Raw genomic sequence first — 23,115 nt, 5'->3', positions numbered from 1 at the left:
CCCAGCCACAGCCTCATCTCTGCCATGGTGAGTGTGCAATTAGAATGCATGACGTCTGTGGTCCTTGTGGCCTCTTGCTGGCCCCAGGTACCCAGAGGCTCTCACTGACCACAGGCACAATTTGTTTTGGTCTACACTTAATGTCATAAGCCCTCATCCCCTCATCTCTAAAAGGACCTACCTTATAGGATTAGTTGAGGATCCAATTAGATAATGCAGGAAAAGGACTGACATAGACACTTCATGATAATTATTGATACACTTGAGACATTTCATGGTAATATATTCTATCTATCTATCTATCTATCTATCTATCTATCTATCTATCTATCATCTATCTATCATCTATCTATCTATCATCTATCTATCTATCATCTATCTATCTATCATCTATCTATCTATCTATCTATCTATCTATCTATCTATCTATCTATCATCTATGAAAAACAGTGCATGTGCATGAGCAGGGGGAGAGGGGCAGAGGAGGGAGGGAGAAAGAGAATCCCAAGTAAGCTCCAAGCCCAATGTGGAGTCTGACACAGGCTCAATCTTACGACTCTGAGATCATGACCTGAGCCAAAATCAAAAGTTGGATGCTTAACCAACTGAGCCACCCAGGTGTCCCAATTATTGAGATTTTAATTATTATTACTACAATGCATTTATTTTAACAAAACTGGTTTCTCTCCTGTCTTATTCCCTAGGTCAGATTTCCAAATCCAAGGCAGAGTTTATAAACTAGGGTCCTACACGTTGTGCCCAGGCTGGGGTGCGTTCTGTTTGGCACACCGGGTGTCAGCCCACAAGGTGGTTTTAATACTTGAGATAGTTGCTAAAGGAATTAGTGAGGGTACAGCTGCTGAGCTGGAGACCCCAAACAATAGCGGCTTAAGGAGGAAATAACTTTCTCTCTCTCTGCCAGAATAGTTTGAGGACAAGCAGGTGGATAGAGAGGCCCCACCGGGCTGGGGACTCAGGCCCCCTCTCTCCTGTTCTGCCTTCTTTCCTAAGTGCTACCATCCAGAAGGTCCATGGTGGCTCACCATCACATTGTCTGTACCCCACCAGCGGCAGAAGACCAGGGGAGGGTGGGCCCTTCCTTTTGGGGTCAAGGCCTTGCAGTTTCCCACATCGTTTCTGCTGATAGGCCATTGGCCTGAACTTGATCATTTGGCCACACGTAGTTGCTGGGAGTGTATCGTATTTGGGTTGGCCTCAAGCCTGACAAAAATTTAGAGGTGGTTTTATCAAAGGAAAAGGAGAACATCAATTTGGGTGACAAAGAGTAGTCTCTGACACACTGACATTTTAAAATTGGGGAATTATCGATTCTGGGGCATACTGATGACAAGGAGAACTTGCGTGCATCGAGCACCTCTCCGTGTCCTTGCATTGGCCATGTTGACGGGGGTACATCTGAGATTGGGAACTGGCATTCAAACTCACCCCCAAATAGAAGCAAAACCTAGTTCCTTCCCATATTCTGCTGGATGCATGCTAGAGAAAGCTTCAGAATGGCGCAGCAAGTAAATTCCACAAACCACTCTACCCCCAAACCCCCGCCTGAGAGTGACATCATCTCCCCATCTGGGCAGGCAGTGCCCTATCTCTCACTTCCTTCCTGATCACTGAGGGCTCAAGGCACATGCTTCTTCCCATCCGGTCCTCAGCTTGGGGACCACAGAAGGCGCCCAAGCGAACTGTTGACACTACCTCTCACTCAGACCCAGGAAAGGCCAGTGGCCCCCCATCTCCCTTGCTCCTCACTCCTGCCAGCCCCAGAAGCTGAAGAGCCTTTCAGAGAAGCTGAGCTGGTGACGACAAGGCTGTCCCTGTGGGAGTGTGCTGGGCCGCCACCCGGCCATCCAGTGGCAGGGTCCTGTAAGCCACAGCTCCCAGTCACCGTGACAGGAAAGCTAGCAGTGTGTGCCTTCCACCTCCTAGCGGGTCATAAATGCTGCTCCCGGAGATTACGGGGCCCCACACTCCGTCCTCAGCTCCTCCAAGGGGCACGAGGTAGGACAGAGTCACAGCACCCCCCCCCCGCCCTTTCTAAATTGGACTTAAAAATGAAAAAATAAATAAAAGAGGGAAAGGGCCTGATTGTTTTTAAGAGCCGAAGAATGAGCTTTCTTTGTGCTCACACGCCTCCAGAAGGACCCAGGGGACTGAGCTCACAGCAGCCGTGGCCCTCCCCAAACTTCACCTTCAGGGTAAAGCCAGGAGCCAAAGAAAATATTGTGATAAAGTCTAAGTTACTGCTGATGCCTGCCCGGCCACTTGATTAACTGAACTGAGTGCAAACAAATCTTCCAGCTCCTTCCTCTGCAAATTTGGGACAGGGAGGAGGTGAGGCCTGGGCTCCAAGCCAAGTCCCGGTGTCCACACCGCGCTGGGCCCTCGCTCCCTTCCGTTCTTGTTGCTACCAGCGCTCGGGACCGTGGTGCAGGCACGAGCTCAGGGCAAAGTGAACACGCTGGGCCCTTGTTCAAAAAGCAGGAAGAAAAGTGCCGCTACAGGGACTCGAGGTACTAACACACAAAATATTTTTCTTTCTGGACTGGTCATGGTGTTTCTTTGCTATTTAATGTTGTTCTAAGTACGGGAGAATTTAAAAATTGAAATTATTAGCATGAATTTTAGCCGCCCATCTGTCTACTGCAAAACCCCAATTCTAAATTCAAATATAAGGGCACCGAGCCCATCAGCAGATTCACCCGAATTACGTGACTGGTGTGTCGTAGCTCACACGGGTGTGCGCACACACACACACGTTCCCTCCTCACCAGCACCGTGGAAACACTGCACAGAAGCTTCTGGATACATGCACGTGCTAGCAGCCCCGTCTGCCTTCCGCTCACCTGGAGTGAGGACTGTCAGAGAGGAGCAGGAATTATGGGTTCTGCAATCCTTCCTCTCCTTCCGAGTCCTCGTGTTCAGGGTCTGTGAGAGACCAGGACAGGCAGGTTCCACGTGTAAGCAACGGTTCCTTGGCTGGTCGTTGTTTCTTTCTGCATTTGCCTTGTTTCTACATCCAAAGCAGGTTCTGGTTCTGGCAGAAAGCCTGGCCTCTCGGGGTTGTCGGTGCACCCCCGCCCAACCCCGCTTTGACTTGGTTGTAAGTGTAACACGCACACCTTGGACTCGCTCTGAGTTTCACCAAACTCCAGGTTGGCGGTGGGGGTCCCAGATCCCACATCACGGCAACTGTGAACCACATGGTACAGTCGAGGTGCGTACGGAGCCCATCTCCTTTGCTCACACACCTGCCCCCCGTCCCAGCGGACTCCGTGAAGAGGGCTTGGTCCAGCCGCTGGCACGTGTGAAGCCCTGGAGGAAGGAGGCCGCGGTCACTGTTGCTGTTATCACTGCCCTAAGTCTCCCAAGGCCTTCCAACAATTTAGAAATAATCAGGTCCCCAACTTTGATCCCCTGCTTCCGAGCCCAATGCTTTTCCCACTCACTCCACCTCTGAACAGAGAGGAGATGAGATGTTTGCAGAGCACTTAGGGCACACGTGTCTGAAAACCTACTATATATAGGTCTCTGCCCCTGGGACCCGGAGCTCCCAAAACCCTTGTCAGTAGGGATGCCGGGAGCATCTTTTGTTTTAATGTTTGGTCTTTGACCCCAGTTCCTGACACAGAGTTCCTAAATCCCTTGGGATGTCTTGCGTGACAGCAGTATCTCCTGTTTTAATGGGGCTGGGCTCCTGGATGAGAGCTGGTTGCTAGAAAGACCAAGCCATGATTAGAAGCTTGGAACTTTCAGCCCCCCCCCCCCCCCCCCCCCCCCCCCGTCCTCCAGAGACTAGAGAGGAGCTGGGAAGTGAATCCATAACTGATTGTGTCTATGGGATGAAGACCCCATACAAACTCCAGAAGTATGGGATTCAGACCTGGTGAGCATATCCACGTGCCAGGAGAGTGGCACATCCCAGCCCCTTGGGGACAGAGCCCCCCCGCCCTCAGGACCTTCCTGGAGCTCGCCTTAGGAATCTCTTTAGCTGGCTGTTCATTCATATCCTCAGAAATATCCTTGGTAATAAATCAGCCGGTGTAAGTAAAGTGTTTTCCTGGGCTCTGTGAGCCCGTCTAGCAAATTACCAAACTCGAGGAGGGGGCTACGGGAACCCCCATTTACTGCTGGTGGGTCAGAAGCGCGGGTGACAACCTGGACTTCCGGTTGGTGTTGCTGTCACCAGGGGAGGGGGAGGCAGGCTCGTGGGACTGACCCCGTAGCCTGTGGGGCTGATTCCGGTTAGTGTCAGATTGAGTTGTAGACCTGAGGCTGGTGTTGCAGAATTGCTGGTGGGGGAAACCCCACACATCTCCCGCCAGAAGTGCCCTAGTGATGTGTGAGAAAACAGGACAGGGTTTTTTTTTCCTGTTCATTCTGACATACGAGGCTGCTCCATCAATCTTGGCTGCTGTTATTGATCGGTGCACCCTGAAGCAGAGAAGACAGGCCACCCCGCCAGCTGCCTGCCCCTCCGCTCTCTGCTTCTCCCTGGCCTCAGCCCTGCACGCCAACAAAATTTATGTATGGATCCGGGGCCTATTGGTCCCCCCAAAACCTGGGACCAGCTGAGACTCATTTGAGAGCCTGTCGTTATCCAGCTGGGGAGGGGGGCTCCCCAGAAAGCTGAGCTCTCCCCAGAGAGCAAGATGCCTCTCTTCATTCTGGCCGAAGTGGCGGACACAGGCCAAGTAGACGCTGTGAGGACAGAAATGCCCCGAGGCCCACAGACGTGGGAAACTCTGCTATCAGGAACCAGGCGCTAGAGCCCTGTGACTCATTGCTTTTCCAAGGTCAAGTATCACTTTGGAGGTCAGTGATGCCTAAGGCTCTGGAAGCCATGCCCTTAGTTGGTCAAGCTCGTGAGTATACCTCTTGGCTACCCTTCCCTGCCTTCATCCATCAAGCCCTGGCCTTTATCTGAAAATTCCCTGAGTGGACTCGATGCTCTAAGAGATCATCTTGAGGTGTTTGGTTTTAAACTCTGCAGATGCCAGACCTTATTCCTTCCCCACCCAGGAATGCCCTTGGGGCTGTGGGTTAGTCAGTCACAAGGCAATGAGAGTGACATTATCCCAGGGCTGGCATCAAAGTGGGTGTCCTGCTGGGAGGCTCCTTCCTGGCTCGATCTAACGTCGTGTGAGTCAGATACACACATATGTGCAGAAACACCCTGTGTGGGTATCTCGAAGCACCGCCCCAAAGAACAGGCCTCAGGAGAAGGGCCTGAAGCTGTGTGTGAGTCCAAGCTCCTGCCAGTGATAAAAATGACAAGGTCCCAGAGGCAAGAGCCTCACAGGCGGGCAGCATTTTAGCAACAGGCCCATGCCCTGTACCATTCCTGGAGCAGCCTGGACAATGGTGTGTGACGAAGCATGCGCCCCTCCAGGCCACTTGCCCGGGGATGGTGTGGGAATAGCATCACAAATACAGATTTCCAAGTCCTAACCCAGATCCATTGACTCAGAATCGTGCAAGGGATCCTCACAGGACTCAGGGCCATCAGGCCAGGGGGCTGGAGGCTGCACATTCACCAAGCACCTGCCAAGCAACTTCCATGACGGCCCATCAGGGGCCTGCTATGGCCCAGGCACGGCCCTGGCCCCTGGGGACACATGACAGGAAATGACACCTAGAACATAAAATGAAGGAACAAAACATAAAACGAAATAAAACCAGGAAAAGCCCCCACCCACATGCAAATTTCAGTTTGGAGCACGTGAGTATCTTGGTGCTGCGGTAACAGATGGCAAAAAGCAGACAAAGCGTGAGCTTATTCCAGAAAGTACTACGTGCTAGGAGCGGTGGGGAGCAGGAGATGGGATGGGAGAGCCCAGCGGGAGGCGGAGGGTTGTTTTAGACAGTGGAGGAGGAAGGCCTTTCCTGTGGGGGTGGGAGTCACGGGGCCATGGGGGTGGTGGGGAGAAGAGAGCCTTGAGGTCTGCAGGCAGGGAATGGGGGGGAGAAGGTTCCAGGTGCACCAGCCAGGGTCAGGTGTGCTGGGTGCTTTGCCTACACGGCCTCGTTTGACCCTCACAGCAGCCCTGCGCAGTATTTATCAGGGACACCCTCCCTTTTATACCAACCTCCTGCATCTCAAATAGTGTCAGCCCCATCCTTTGAGGGGTGGGGTGTTGGGTTCCTGGGGTTGCTAGCATGAGGCATGCACCCTGCAGGGCTTGAAAAACAGACATGTGTCCTCTCGCAGGTCCGGAGGTGGCAGGACCAGTATCAAGGTGTCAGCAGGCTCTGTTCCTTCCGGGGTCTCTGATTTGGGGTGTCAACCCCGCGCCACCCCCCACCCCAGCTCCTGGTGGACATGTTCGCTGCCAGTGCTCCTCGCAGATGCACCACTCGATCTCTGCCCCCCTCTTCACACACCCTTTTCCTCTGTGTGTCTTTGTGTCCTCTCCATTTCTTTTTTCTTTTTAAAAAAGATTTTATTTATTTATTCATGAAAGACACACAGAGAGAGGCAGAGGGAGAAGCCGGCTCCCTAGGGGGAGCCCGATGTGGGACTGGATTCCAGGACTCTGGGATCACGATGTGAGCCGAAGGCAGGTGTTCAACCACTGAGCCACCGTGGAGCCCTTCTCTTTCTTTCTTTCTTTCTTTCTTTCTTTTCTCTTTCTTTCTCTCTTTCTTTCTTCCTTCTTTTTTTTTTTTTTGATTTTATTTATTTATTCATGAGAAACAGAGAGAGAGAGAGGCAGAGACACAGGCAGAGGGAGAAGCAGGCTCCATGCAGGGAGCCTGACGTGGGACTCGACCCTGGGTCTCCAGGATCATGCCCTGGGCCGAAGGCGGCGCTAAACTGCTGAGCCACCGAGGCTTCCCTCCCCTCCCCCCCGCTCTATTTCTTATAAAGACCTCTGTCACTGGAGTTAGGGCCCACCTAAATCTGGGATGATCTCACCTTGAGATCCTTAATTACACCTGCAAAAACCCTTTTTTCCAAATAAAGTCACTTTTGCTGGTTCCAGGGGATTGGGACTTGGGCATCTCTCTCTCTTTTTTTTTTTTTTTTTTTGGCAAGGCGGGGTAGTGATATATTTACCCCACCACAGTTTCTCAGGCCAGAACATTTGGAGACAACCCTGCTGATGACATGACTCTCTTGCAGCCCGCCTCCAGCCCATCAGCAAATCCTCATGGTCCCAGCTTCCAGATAGATGCTGAAGATCTTCCTCCCCGACCCCTGCTCTGACCCCCACCCCCACCACCTGGACCCGAGTTAGGTCCTCAGGGCTCCCTGCCTCTTCCCTGGCTCCCCACAGCCCATAGTCAGAACAGCAGCACAGGGGGCCCGTTAAAACCAAGCAAAGCACGTCCCTCCCCCGTTCAGTTTCTGAGTGGCTCCTCATCTGGGGAGGCGTACAACAGAAGCCCAGACTGGCCCAGCGCACCTGCCTCTTGCCGTCACCTCTCCTTCTCATCCTGCTCCAGCCACGCTGGACCCCTTGCTGGCCCTCGGAGGGTCAGACGAGCTTCCACTCGGGGGACTTCTGCTCTTGCTGTGCCCTCTGCCTGGCCCGCGCTGCCTGAAACCACTGCTCCTCTTGTCTCCCTCAAGTCTGAGCTCGAGGAGCCCCCGCTTAACGAGACCAAAACAAGAAATCTGGACGAGGAAAGGCACAGGCCCAATCTCCAACCATCTGACGTGGGGCACGGTAGCGAGCATTAACAGAACATAAGAGAGGAGGATCCTGGGCCGCCTGGGTGGCTCAGTGGTTGAGCCTTCGACTCAGGGCCTGACCCCAGAGTCCTGGGATCGAGTCCCATGTCGGGCTCCTGCATGGAGCCTGCTTCTCCCTCTGCCTGTGTCTCTGCCTCTCTCTGTGTCTCTCATGAATAAATAAAATCTTAAAAAAAAGAGAGAGAGAGAGAAGAGAATCCAGTTGGCTGATTGTGCTTGGCTGGGTCCAGCGGTGTGGACCTCCGCAGGAAACAGTATTTGCATAATCACATTAGATTTGTGTTTCTTGGTTTCCGACTGTAGAGTCCACCTTTGCCTAGCTTTTCATCGCAGGAGAGGAAGCTAATGCTGTGAGCCTCGGCATGCAAGTCCGGAGGGTTTCCCTTCCTCGATCCTGCTCTGCAAACTCGGGGAGCTCCGGGTGCCAGGGGTTCTACAGAACATCTCTCCTTCACCCCTCAGAAGACCCCGGAGGTAGGTCTGACTACTGAGGATGCACAAGCGGGTCCGAGAGGCCAGGGGGCCGGTCCCGAGTCAACGGGGTTGCCATGTGGCAGAGCTGGAATTTGAACCCGGGCCTTTGGACTTGAGAACACATGCTCTCAACTACTAAGCTACATCATCTCTGTTCCCTTTAAGCCTTAACACTCTCGGCACTTGGGGCCAGATGCCTTGTTTGTGGTCGCTTGTGCTCTATGCTGCAGATGTTTAGCACCACCCTCGGCTTCCACCCACTTGGTGCCTGTAACACCTCCCGCCCCAGCTGTGCCAACCAAAAATGTCTCCAGATATGGCCACATTTCCCCTCGGGCAAAATCCTTCCTGCTTGAGGACCATTGTTTCTACCCAAATTCTCCCCCTCTTTAAGTCCTGCTTTAAGTCCCAGGGATCCCCTCTCCCTTCAATTGCTAGGACGAGGCGGTTGGTCAACCCCACTGTCGAGCCCTCCGCACCACGGCCAATCCCATGGGGCCTCTGTGGAAGGAAACCCCATTTCTCCTGAGGCCCCTACCCCACAGGACCCTCTAATGTTCCAGAAAAAGCTGATGAGAGGTGAAGGGCGAGATGAGTGTTGGTAAGGCCACCTTGAGGGAGATGGCAGGACCCAGAGGACAGGCCTGGAATGCTCTTCTACTGGGACACAAGGGGTAGAGACCAGGAGACTGTAAGCAAAGGGGACAGATTCTCAGCTACTGAGTGACCAGAGGGCAGGGCTGCCCCTGGGGCAGAGCGTGGAGACACACCCAGAGATCCCAAAGACCGCTCCTTTGGTTTTGCTGAGCCAGATTTACCTAAAACCGGGAAGTCACTTTTATCCCCAGACCACAGCCCCTCTGGAAGAGGAGAGTTTGCCCCAGGAAATAAAGACTGAGGGTCCGTGAAGGGTGGTAGCAGCACCAGAGGACTCCTTGGCTCCCCAGCACTATGCTGGGTGGTCAGAACTCCAGGTCTTCTGGGCTGATCCAGTCACACCATATCTCTGATGGTGACAGAGACCTCACTGTCCGCCAAAGTCCAAAGACCACATTTCTCAGCATCTGCCGAAGCTAGATATGACCACATGACTATGAGTTGGCTCAGGAGATATAGAAGGAGATTTGGTGGGTTATTGCCAAGAAGGCTCTGTAAATGGGAGTGTGTAAGGGCCCCTGGCTCCTCCGTTTCTTCTGGCTGCTGGCCTAGAAGGTAGACGTGATGGCTGGAGCTGCCGCAGTCATTTAGAATCGTGAGATGACCTTGAGGATAGAGGCCATATGCTGAGGATGGTGGAACAGAAAGATAGTCTGGGTCTCTGATTTTTTATGAGAGAATAATAAACTGGTCTTTTTTAAGGCATAACATATTTGGGGCGGGTGTTTTTTTTTCCTGTTATATTTAGTAAAACCCAATCCTAACAGATATAATTGGTTATAAATGAAAATCTGAAGTGAGACTCTTCCTCTGAATTTTTTTTTTTTTACAAGTGCAGCCCTACCCATTTGGGATGTTTAGATTTTATAAAACCTCAAAGCTCTCTGTTTTAATGGCACAACTTGGGACAGGGGAAGAAAGGGAACAGGCCTGGTATTGCTGTGTAGACAATGCTAATTACAGCAATTGGAGTCACAAAGAAAAGTGGTTTTTTGGCTTGGGGTGGGGATAGGGGTGGAGACAGGAATGGGGGGAGGGTGAAAGGTGGGGATGGCTGGAAATGCATTCCTCTGGTGGGGATAAAACTCGTGTCTATGTCATTAGCAGAATTAGATGCGGGTCAGTGGCCACAGCTGGAGTTTGTAAACAATCTTTTGAGCATTTGCACATTTTTTTTCTGGCTTGATCAAAATGAAACATCATTAAAAACAGCTCCATCACCAACTGTCATCTCTGCCAGGGCCTTGGGAGGCACCCTCCAGTCACGTCAGGCTGCGTGTAATTGGCTTTGAAGTCTGTGTATGCAAAGTGCCTTTGAGGATTGCAGCCCAAGAGAACTTTGGCGGAGGAAGAAACTGAGAAACTCCATCCACCAACATGGCTTCTCAGCTTAACTACAAAGACCCTGAGTAGTCATGAATTCCGGCCTTTGCTGAAGGAACCTGAAAACAGGTTCAAGTGGGGTGGCCTCCCTTTCGGCCACCTAGAAAGGGTGACATCACTTAGGATGCAATGGCCAGGACCCAGGCTATCCCAGGCCCATGGGCCAGTGGTTGGGGACCCAGATTCCATAGCTGGGTGAGGCAGCTTCAAATCCCTGCTCTATCGTTTACTAGCCACGTTACCCTGCCCAACTCACCCACTTCACTGCTCTGTGCCTCAGTGTCCCTGTCTATAAAATGGGGGCAGTGTCAGCATCTGGCATATACTGATAAAGCCCTTCGAGCAATGCCTGGCTTGCAGGAGGGGCCAATACCGATGAGCTGCTATCACCGCTACTGCTGCTGGCAGTACTGCAGAGTTTCTACTTGAACTTAATCCTCCTGGAAAGTGGTTTTTTTTTTTTTTTAATTGCATGATGTTTAATTTGCATGTTATTATATTTCTTCCATTATTTCCACTTCCTGTTCTTACTTAAAAGAAGCAGATGCCACTTCTTCTTTTTAGAAGAAGTCTAAAAACCAAATAAAATCGATTGAAAGTCTCAACAGAATAGTGGCAGGCATATCCAAACCCCTCATTTACACAAGAAATAGGTTTATAGTCAGGTTTCACCTCGGGTATGCTTTATAATTCAGCTGGTTTCATGAGATGGCCTCCAACTTTAGGTGAGTTTTATGTAAAGAAAGGGGATCCAATGAGACTTCTGCTCTATGGAAAGGCCACAGCATCTTTCCAGGAAGGAGGTGAGGAGGTGGGGGTGGTGTCCACGGCGTCTGGCAGGGTTTTCTTTTACTTATGACCAGAAGGCTCCTAATTCACCCAAGGAGACTGAGCCCTTAGACACCACCCCACGGATACCCCACAATCACCTGGCTGTCGCCAGGCCCCTGAGACATTTGTCTTTGTCAGGACCCTGAGATACCCGGCATGTGGGAGGGCAGGCCCTTTCATCTCGGGCCTGGAAGCTCAGAGGTGGCGGGCCCACGAGCGGGCCACGGCTCCCCGCCAGCACATGCACCCCCCGAATCTACACGTGTGTCCTGCTGAGACGCAGCCCCGAGGCTCTGAGCCGCGGTGGGGTGCGGGTGGGCCTGCACCCTCCCAGGCCCATTTAAGAGGCTGTGCGGGTCGCCCCCAGGGGTGCCCGGTGCAGATCGCGGCACCAGCGGTGCAGTCGGCCTCCGCCACAGCTGGCAAAAGGGAGTTTTCATGCAGAGCGCCCTGACTTCCTCCGAGTGGCTTGTTTCTTCCCAGGAACAGGGGTGGGGGGAAGCGTTCCCCGAGGGCCGTGTCTCGGACGCCCCTGCTCCTTCTCCAGGGCTTTAGTATTTCAGACATACGACGGAAACCCGTCTACTAGAAACCACATGTGTAATATAGAAATCGCATGTCACATAAATTGTGTGTGTGTGTGTGTGTGTGTGTATAAACCTTGGTTTGTTTTTTGTCTTGTTCCAGGGTCTTTGTCCATGACTTCCTTTAATTTTTCCACGGCCCTACTAGGTGGATTCACTACCCCTACGTTTCTGATGACTCAGACTGAGCCCGGAGAGCCTAAGTGACCTGCCCAAGGTCAGGCCTCTGGTGTTTTCTATCCCAAAATGCAGTGCCCCCGGCTGCCCCACCCCGGCCACTCGGCCCGTGACAGTAGGTGCCCCCCGATGTCCCCACTTCCTCTGCCTCACGTCCTACCTACGGGCAGCTCTGGGGCTCTCCTTCCAGCGATGCCCCGGGGCTGGGCACGCAGCTCCCCTCCCCGGGGGCCGGGCCCGTCCAGGCCCGTCTCCCCGGCAGCTCCGGGCCGGCCTCCGCCTCTGCCCTCACCTCTCGTCTCTGCGCCGTTCCCGCGACACAGCTGTCATCCTGCTGACACGGGAGCTGAGGCCTGGTGGCCCTGAGGCCCCGGCCGGGCACCGGGAGCGGGCCAGCAAGCGGTCGGCGACTGCTGGAGCTTCCTCCGCAAGATTCCCCTCGACCCTTTCACCCCAGGATCACAGCTCCCATACACGTTTATTGAGCACCTACGGTGTGCCCGCCCTTCACGCTCTGGGCGCGGGTGCTGAGTCCCGCAGGTGAGGGCCCTGCCCTCCCAGGTTGGGCATCCCCAGCCTGAGCTCTGCTCCGCCCGGATGGCTGTGGCTCTGCCTAAGCATCGTCTGTCTTCTTCCTTCCAGGCTCCTGCTAGGCTGGCCCCTTGCCCGTGGCCTCCCCACGCTCCCTGACGTCCCTCCCAACACGCAGCCAATTCCCACTCCTCTATACTGGTTATCTGTTGTTGTGTAACAACCCTCCTCAAAACTAAGTGGCTTAAAACATTTTTCATCTCGTGCTTTCTATGGGCCAGGGATCCAGACACGTCAGCTGAGTCCTCGGGCTGTGGGGCTCTCGGAGGCTGCGGTTGTCCCAAAGCTTGACTGATGAGGCCCCTGGCTCACCCCCAGGGCTGTGGGCAGGACCCAATTCCTCCTGAGTTGTTGGACTGATGAGGACCACGGTCCTTGCAGGCCGCTGGCTGGCTTCTCCATACCATGAGGCTGGTGGGGGGGTGGGGACCCACGAGATGGAGGTTGCAGTGCTTTGCACCTAATCCTGGAAGTGACATCCCATCATTCTGCCACAGTTTATTCACTGGAAGCAGGTCATCAGGTCCGGCGTGCACAAGGACATGCATACACGTGGCAGGCAGGGAGCCCTAGGGACTGTGGCAAAAGCACCCTTACCACGCCTTCCTTCAGCGTTAAATATGAATATCTCCTCCTCCAGGAAGCCCTCCCTGATTCCCGGGTTAGGAGCTCCTTCTTTGAGCTTAGGCAACCCAGGGATCCCCTTGTGACACTTATTACATTACGGCATGGGGGGCACCATGGATGAGCCCCCCTGAGGACACCAGTTCCCACTTACCAGGGTAATTTGCATTGTATTCCCAGCCCTTGCCACTCCAGGGCATGCAGCTGGGCTCAGTGTTTTTGTTTAAACTGAATGTCTCTTAACGGGTTGAAAAGTGGAGACACATTTTAGCTCCGTATTCCTTATCATAGACACATACCGCAACAGACTACACAGGATTCAAAACGAGAATAATCTTTACAGATCACCTAAGAGTAAGCAGCTCCTTTATTTTAGTAACGGACTCCTGCCTGACTCCGAATTCCTGCTCCCTCCCTATGCTGGCTATGGAACCTGGGGCCCGACCCCCCAGATGTCCACATCTGTACGACAGGGATAAGGGCCGACACTCGCTGAGCGCCAACTACGTGCCTGGTGTTAGTATTAGTGTTCTCTGCACACCACCCCATCTGGCCCTCTGAGTGGCCTGATGAGGTGGACCCCGGCTGCCGCTGTTTCCATTCTAAGAAGAAGGAAAATGGAGCACAGGGAGACGGAGTTACTTGCCTAACTCGAACGAGGTAAGAATTTAAGTCCGGATTACCTGGCTCCAGAGCCCACCTAACTCACTGGGTTATTGTAAGGATTAAATGAGATCATGCGTACAATTTTAGCTCAGGGCCCCGCATGTGGCAAATGCTCAACAAACACTACTGTGTAAGTTTAACTCCAGCTGAATAGAACAGAAACCTAAATACAGTTTTTAAAAAATGTAGGGTTCCTTTTCTTTTCGTGTGGAAGGCAGTACGGGGCTGGTAGTGTCAAGATGCCGTTAACACCCCAGCCTCCTGCTCACCCATCCTCTGCATACAATTTCCCTGTTCCATGATGACTCATGGTCCAAGGTGGCTGCCAAGGCTCCAGCCATTACTTTGAAGTTCCCAGCAGGTAAAAGGAGACAAAGAGAGGAAGGGCTGAAAGGACTCCCCTTCCAGTGAATGAGTAACCTCTTTATTAAGAGCCTTTTTAGGGGCACCTGGTGGCTCAGTGGTTGAGCATCTGCCTTCAGCTCAGGTCATGATCCAGGGATCCTGGGATCGAGTCCCGCATTGGGCTCCCTGCAAGGAGCCTGCTTCTCCCTCTGCCTGTGTCTCTGCCTCTGTGTGTGTCTCTCATGAATAAATACACAAAATCTTAAAAAAAAAAAAAAAAAAAAAAAAAAAAAAGAAGCCTTTTTAAAAGCCCCATCTGGTGACTTCAGCTTCTATCCCCCTGGCTGCCTCTGGCCGTAAGCAGGGGTGGGATGGGGTCTTTTAGCAGATACGATGTCGCACTAGATAAAACCGGGGTTTTGTTGGTGAGGAAAGGAAGAATGGAGGTTGAAGAGACAATTAAGCCTCTGCCGCGTATCCTTAATGCCGTTAGCCTCAATAAACAAACGGGAGCCAGTCTAATGCTGAACTAACACTATTCACCCGAAGGCCCCCATAGAAGCACGGGGTGCTCAAAGTGGGGAGAAGTGGGTGCCCTCCACGCCCCAGTGTGACCTTGAATTGCCCAGAGAGGGGCCTCGGGGTGCCACACCACACGGGGTCCCTCTTCACCTTGGTCGTGTCACCTAACCCCCTGAACCTCAGGTCCCTCACTCGGGAAACAGGACCTGTGAAGGCATCTGGCCCAGAAGGCCCGAGGGGGGCCTGGTGTGACAGGAGCAGTGACCATCCACACCAGTACAGCCCCTGGCCCTCGGTCGGCCAGGAGTAAGGGGGGGGTCTCACGCTCTGGCTGTGGCGATAACCTATGCGGGGAAAACAGAGAAACCTAACATCTAGGCCTCTGGCTTCTCAAAAAGTGCTCTATTGGCTTTTTTTTTTTTTTTTTTAAACCAATGCACCGAATCCCACTGGGCTGGCAGGAGGCCCCAGGCGAATCTGGGGCAGCACGGAACACCGCGGAGTGCCAGGGTGTACCCCACCACAGCAGTTTTCCACAGACGCTGCCCACTTGGCCCCAGCTCGCCGTGGGAGCCGTGGGAGCCGGGGTCCCCGCAGAACGGCGCGTCCCGGGCAGACCGCGCGGGGCTGCCCGTGGTGACTCATGCATGTCTGTGGGGAGCCGGGCCCAGGGCCGGCGGGTTCCGCTGCCAAGTGGGCCTCGGCTGGTCCCGCTGCGCCCCGGGGCTGGAGATGCCCCAGGCGACTCTGCTAATCCTCAGAACCTTGGAGGTTCTCAGAATCTGGGTTCTGCTAATCCTCAGAACCCAGCGGCGTGGAATTCCTGTGCTCTCTCCAGGGCCCGCAGTCTGCGTACGCACTGCCCACCACACAGGTCCACAGGTCCCGATCCAGACAAGTACCACAAAGTGTAAGGATTCCTCAGGGAAACAGATGAAGTCCCCCCGCCCCCCGCCGCCCCGCAACCCATCTTCCCTTCCCACCCAAATTCCTGTTGGTTATTAAAGCCATAGGTTTGAAGACCTCAAACTGGGATTTGAATCCCTACTTGATTGTGTGACCTCAAGCAAGTTACATCGCCTCTGTGGGCCTCAGTTTCCCTATGTGGCCAGTGGGGGCAGTAATAGTGTCTACCCCATTTGGTGAGGATTGGAGGGGGCTATGCACAGGGAGGGCGGCACCTGGCACTGAGGCACGCAGGGGCCATGAGCCACTATAATCTTCTCATCATGGAGCTTTCCGTGCCTCACAGTTGGGCCCCTTATCATCTCTCTGACCTCACCTTCTACCATCTTCTTCCCCTCACCTGGTCCAGCCACATCAGGCTCTTTGTTGGTGACACACACTCAAGCTCCTGCCTCGGGGCCTTTGCATCTGGTCATCTCATTGCCCCAGAGACTCTTCCATGGAGTTAATTCCCTCAAATCCTTTCAGCCTTTAGCCAATTGTCACCTATTCTTAGTGAGGCCTCAGTGACTATCTTATTGAGGCCTTCAACTCCCCTCACCTCACCCTTCCCTGCTTTATTTCTCTCCATAGCACTTATCCTTCACCTGGCATTATTTTGGGCATGATTTGTCTCTCCCTATGTATTAATTATTTATTGATGCATAATAAATTATTCCAAAACTAAATACCTTAAAAGAACAAATATTGACTACCTTACAGTTTTAGGGAGTCAGAAATTTGGGAGCAGCTTAACTGCATGGTTCTGGCTCACTGTCTCTCATGAGGTTGCAGTCAGCTGGCACCACAGTCTCATCTGAAGGCTGGACTGAGGCTGGAGGCTCTGTTTCAAGATGGTACCCACATGCCGCTGTTGGTGGGAGGCTTTAGTTCCTCACTACCTGGACCCTCTCACGGCCGATTGATGTGCTTACGATACGGCAGCTGGATTCCATCAGAGTGAGGGATTCAAGAGAGAGCATGATAGAAGGTACTCTGTCTTTACAACCTTACCTCAGCGGTCCCCTCCATCATTCCCGTGTTGGGGGGAGGCGAAGAGAGAGAAGTCATCCCTGTTCAGAGTGGGAGGGGACCACACAAGGATGTGAATACCAGGAGGCAAGGATCATTGGGGCCATCATAGAGGCTGGCTACCACCACCTACCAGAGCATGAATACCATGACAGCAGGACCATGTCTATTCACAGCTGTCTTCAGTTTCTAGAACAATGCTTGGCACGTAACAGATTCTTAGTCCATCTTGTTGGACAACCGACTGACTTAAGGAGTAAACAGTACAGGTGGAACTCAGCCAAAGCAGAATGAACACACCTCCCTGAGGACAGGTGGAAGATGGCCTGTCCAACAGAGGCTTCCCCCTGCCCCCCACCCTGGGTGGCCTGTGAGGCCAACCGTGTGCCACAGCTTCAGAATAATGGGGGAAATAAAAGAAAAAGCAACAGCTCTGAATACAAAGTCACCTCCTCATGATACTCCCAGAATGTTCTGATGTGCAGAAAAGATGTAGGGATGTGGGGTTAAGGACACGAGGTTAGACAGTAGAAAGTCAGTGCCTGGTCCTGGCTTGGCCACTCAATCAGTCAAGTACTAGAGTTTAATTTGATCAATTGATCGATTTATTTATTTATTTATTTATAAATATTTTTAAACATTTATTTCTACATGATAGACACAGGCAGAGACATAGGCAGAGAGAGAAGCAGGCTCCATGCAGGGAGCCTGATGTGGGACTTGATCCTGGGACCCCAGGATCACTCCCTGGACCAAAGGCAGGCACTCAACCGCTGAGCCACCCAGGCCTCCCTCATTCATCATATTTAAATGGGAGTAGCCCCACGCTTTCTGCCTAGCACCCAGGGATAAAGCTCATTGATTCATTTACACTGGTCATTTAATCATAATCCCTGACATCATGGATTCACAGTTTAGTGAGAGACTCAGATGGATTGGTCCATTCTGAAAACAACATGGGTTGTTAAGTGCCTTGACGAATTCCTTCTTCATTTATTGAGCATCTACTATGTGCAGCCACTATGCTACATCGTGTTACATTCATTTAAACTGACAGTGGGGAGCGACATTTCTAATAAAAGCCCAAATCAATTCACTGAGTGCTATTTACTTTCTAATGTAGTAATTGTGGTGGGTTTGGATTGTGTCCACTCAGCTAAGTTAGAATTCCCAGAATTCCTTCCCCTGTAGGCTTTCTGGCTGGCATGTGCCACAGGAGACACTTCAGGTAAGACCGGGAAGGTAGAAGAAGCAGACAGACCATTTTTATGCTTGGAGGTGGGGTGTGGGGACGAGGCTGTGGCTCACTCACACCGACGCTCTTCTTCTGGCTCACCTGGTTGGCATGGGGCAGCAGACAGCCCATGGCTTCCAGCTCCTGCAAGTCCTCTCTCAGCTCCTCTGAATCCCGGCAGGCGTGCTTTAGTTCCACGATAAAGGAAGCCACCTTCTCCAGCGGGTCACTGGGGTGGGGATTCCGGCCCGTCCTTGGGTGGGGCTCCAGGCTGTCCTCATCCCTCTATTTCTCGTTCACCCTGCCTTCTTGGTGGCTGCCCTGCTGACTTCAGGCTACAGCACCAGATTAAAAAGAAACAGGCTCACGTAGGCTATCGGACCAGCTCCCACATCTGCATAATGTCAAACCCCCATGATAAATCCCTCCAGTAGTTTCTCTGACCAAACCCTTAGCCAATAACTGAAGGCTAATTCTCATTTGATGTCCTTTAAAATATAATAACCCAAGACTATTCTCAAAGCATCACTGTTTTCAAATACTGACATCGAATACCTATGGGCACGTAAGGAATACCTACAGGTGTCACCCATCATGGCTAAAAGCTCTACTTGAAGTTTTGAAAAATACACCCTCGGGATGAATGGCAAGTCTGTCTGGAGAGGTGCTGAGGTGGGAGGAAATGCCCATGCCTTTGACCCAGACTCCTTGGTTCTCCCAAATCACTTGGTGGTTTTTCTCCAGACCTGCCCCCGAGGCCTTGGACTTGGCTGTGGCCTTGAGGGCAGGAATAGCTCCGAACTGGCTGCTGGAGAATGTGGACTGTCTAGTGGAAAATCCTGATGCCAGCGTGAGCTGTGTTGCAAGCATGCGGCTAGACAGGAGAGAAGTGCCCGCACACTAGGAAGTGATGTGTCTTCTTGGACAATGCCAGCGGATACTGCTCGATATGCATAAGCTTTTCCAGACTCTCACAGCAGAAGATGAACAGCCTCACTTTTACAACCACAAGTAGTACATTCTTAAGCTTGTACATGAGTGTATATGTCAACGCATTCAAATGACCTAATCAAGCGTAACTCTCAAACTATGAAGAACTATGCAAGGGGATAAGCAAGACTATCACTGAGCTTCTATTAACCTAAAGCAGAAAATAACTAATCAATAAACTTCCACCGATACAAAGGAGGGAACAGCAACTAGAAAATCTGTTGATAAGCCTCCATTTATCCAAAGGAGGGAAAAAAAATGAGTAAATCCATGAGTGAGCCTCTACCTATTTAAAGGAGAAAAGGGCAAATAAGCAAACCCATGGTTGAGATTTCATTTGCCTAAGAGAGGGAAAGACGTTTTACAAAAACGTAAATGATCGTCTGTTTTTTAAAGTTGGAAAGACTGACTTCAACTGTTTATTCCAGGGGGCGGCGAATGAGGGCCCAGGGCAGGCTGACTGTTTCTGTAAATAAACTTTTATTGGAACACGACTGTGCTCGTTCTTTTAACTTATGGCCTGTGGCTGCTTTCATGTGACAAGGACAGAGTTCATTAGCCGGGACAGAGACATATGGCCTGCAAGCCCCAAAATATTTATTATGTGATCCTCGAATAAAAGTTTGCTGACCTCTGGTTTATTCTATAATCTCTGTGACCTGTGAAGCGTTCAACAACTTCTCTATTGCTTTCATGCTTTCAATAAATAAATTATGTCTCATTGAAAAGTCGGACACCTCCTCTTGAGCCTCTGACTTTGTCATCATGCCTATTGTTCAAGAACTCTGGCATTTACATGGTCCCTGAGGGGACCAGCGGGGGCATCTGAAGTGTGAACCACGGCCACCTGTCCTCGCTGCCACTAGGGGTCACTGTGGAACACAGGCGGCGCGCGGTTGTCCCAGATTCCCTAGTTCACAATCAGCGCTGATCCCAGACCCAGTTGTGCGAGGACTGCCAGGGCCTAATGGGGCTCCAGCTCATTTACTTGCCCTGTCCGAAGCAGCCCCCTGCAAAGCTCCTCGGGGTTCTCAGTCTTCGGCCACCTTCCTGATGATTTCCCACGTGGGTTTCTTGTCCTTCTCCCACGGTGGCTATCAGGTGGGAGCTTCAGAGTCCACTCTGATGGCTTATCCTGACTTCAAGTCTTGAGGAACAGGGGTCGGGTGTCTGAGCCCCTTTGTTCTCTAGAGATCCAGCCTCCCTCAGCCCCATCCCCAGCCACTAGGTCTTTATGGAGAGAGACTCACCTTTGTTGGATCACACAGGTTCTTTGTGTGTGTGTGTGTGTGTGTGTGTTTTTTTAAGATTTCTATTTATTTATTCATGACACACACACACACACACACACACACACACAGAGAGGCAGAGACACAGGCAGAGGGAGAAGCAATCTCCATTAAGGGAGCCCAACACGGGACTCGATCCTGGGTCTCCAGGATCAGGCTGTGGGCTGAAGGCAGTGCTAAACCGCTGAGCCACCCGGGCTTCCCAGGGTCACACAAGTTCTTTACAACCACCCTTGAGCAATGGTGCTACTTGCCCCCGTCACATGAACTAAGAGAGACCAGCTGCCTCCCGATCAAAGGTTTACTGTGAGGTGGCTTGAGTGGAGGTGCAGGGCAGGTTCAGGGGCCTTTTTGCGATCTAAAGGAGAGGATAAGCTTGAGCCCACTGGGCTATGCCTTCACTTATACCTCACAGGTTCTTTCCTGCTGTCAGCAGCATCTGAGATGGCTCCAGTGATCTCCTCTGCCCCGCTGTCCTGTCCTGGACAATCCCCTCCTCTTGGGTAGCCTGTGTCTAACCAATAGAATACCTCAGTGGTGGTGGGCTGTCACATTCTGGTCACATTACAGAAGGTTCTAACTTCCATCATGCTAGCAGACTCTCTCCCCTGCTGGTTGTGATGAGGCAACCTTATGGACCAACAGTCAGTTTGCATCATTGGGTACACCATGGGGAGGCCACCTCAGTGAGGAACCAAGAGAGCTCCCCAAAGCTGGGGGTGGCTACTACAGCCCTCTGCCCACCAATCTGCAAGGCACCGAACTGGCACACAACCACATGAGTGAGCTTGGAAGTAGATCCACCCCCAGTTGAGCCTTTGGATGAGACCCCAGCCCTGCAGACACCTTGATTGCAGCCTTGGGAGATGCTAAAGCAGTTAACCAGCCAAGCCGTGCTGATTCCTGACCCACAGAAACTGGGAGACTGTTTTAACTGTGCTGTTTTAAGCCACTGGGTTTGTGGTCCTTTGTCACACAGCAGTAACTAATACGCCTGTCTCTAGACCACGCGGGTCCCAAACATGTGAAAAGCTGTTAGGTATCAACTATATCTACCTCTTAAGACCTCTATGTTTTTCAATAGTGTGAGGCATGCAAATTAAAGTCCTTCTCAGAAAAATAAAAAGTATGGCCTAGATAGTTGAGTATTTGGACAGCCTATGAAAGCAAGCCCAAGCAGAGTGACACCTGTCCTCCCAGGTCCAGGTGTTGGGTGGTATTATGGACTGAACATTTGAGGGTGGAGTCTCCAAGAACGGGATCAGTGCCCTTATAAAGCAGACTCCAAAGAGTTCCCTTGCCCCACCTGCCATGTGGCCTCAGTGAGAAGAGGGCCTTCTGTGAACAAGAAAGTGGGCCCTCACTAGACCCCCAAAATCTGCTGGTGTCTTAATCTTGGACTTCGCAGCTTCCAGAACTATGAGGAATGAATTTCTGTTGCTCAAGAGCCACCCAGTCTATGGTATTCTGGGTTACAGCACCCTGAGGTGGATCAAGACAGTCCCTTGCACAATCAGATCTTTTTAAAACTGACATTTATTGCAGGTGTGCCAAGTGCCATGCATGGAGCTAAATTTGTTAGCTGTGTTATCTCACTAGACCGACCCCAAATCTCTTGTGGGTGTTATTACCAGCTCCAGTTTTCAGAAGCCAAAGAGACTTCGTGAGCAAGACAGGCAAAAATCCCCACTCTTATGGGGCTGATAGTTTAGGGAGGGAGACACAGACAATCACTAAATAATCAAGTAATGTGGCATCATGCCAGGTAATTATAAAGGCTATAGGGGAGAAAAACCTATAAGAGTGAGAGAATAAAGTATGGGGGTAGTATTTTAGATAGGGTTATCATGGAGGGCTTCCTTGAGGAGGTGACAACTAGGTAGAAACCTGAGACCAACACTGTAGGCAGAGGGCACAGCCAGTGCAAACCTCCTGAGGTCAGATTGTGGGTAGGGGCCCAGGGTAGCTGACGAACAGCACGGGGGATCTTGAGGCCAAATCATCCAGAAGGTGGGTGGCTGAGGGGGGTGCTAGGCAGGGCCTACACTGTGCAGGACCTTGTGAAAACCCAGGGTTTACTCTCTTTGTGAAGGGAGGCCCATTCCTCCGCAGCAATCGCTCTCTGCTGGGGATGTCCCACCACCGGACGTGCACCTGGCCAGCGGGAAGGACACGGTCCCTCCGGCCCGGGCTCAGGATCTGCCCTTTCCAGGCCCTGCAATCCCTCCCCAGAACCACCACAGCGTGAGAGAGCAGCTTGGAGGGGCACAGAGGCTGTGGAAAAAGTGACTCACTGCTGGGCCTGGCAGGGGGGACCCTCCCACTGCCATATCTGCTTTCTGCGTGAGTGTGCAAAACCCACAACCACAAGGGCCCGCGGCCTGGCCCCCGGTCACACACTCTCATCTCTCCCTTCGCTGCGAGCTGGAGGTCACGCTCGTGGGCCGTGCAGGGTGCCCTCGGGGTGTGCGGGTCCCCGGGCCGGGCCCTGGGCCCCGCGAGCGCACCTGACGCGCCCGGACTCCGCGTGGCCCAGGGCCCCCCCGCCGCGTGGTGGGCCGCCGCCAGGGCTCCGTGTGCGCCGGGCTCCAGAAATGTTTATTTTGCATCTGCCAGTTCGCGAGGCAATTATCGGTAACCGAATCCACAGCCCAGGAAATGTGACTTCATCAGGACACCGAAGCCCAGGAAGGGGGACACTTCTGAGCCCAGGGCTGACCACAGACACCACGGAGGGGGGTTCCGCGCCGTGGCCGCGGGTGACATCACCGTGGCTTGTGTCCGAGACGTGACATGAGGACAACCCCTGCGGAGGCCGGACCGGTGCGCCTGTGGGAGGCCTCCCCTCCGGCCGTCTGCCCACTGAAACCCCCGGCGCTTCTATTTCTGGCACCACGCGGAGATGGATATGGTCGCTGTGGATGGGAATTAGCTGTTAACGGACTTGCCAAACACAAAGACCGATTTCCAATTCTACAGATTTTTGAGTGGAGGGGGTTTGAGGTTAAAGATTTATAAATTTATAAAATACGGCTTCTAAAATGATTTGCTGGAGCC

Source organism: Canis lupus, chromosome 24 (assembly GCF_011100685.1).
Source record: "Canis lupus familiaris isolate Mischka breed German Shepherd chromosome 24, alternate assembly UU_Cfam_GSD_1.0, whole genome shotgun sequence".
NCBI lineage: Eukaryota > Metazoa > Chordata > Mammalia > Carnivora > Canidae > Canis > Canis lupus.
Note: the sequence above shows the minus strand (reverse complement) of the source record.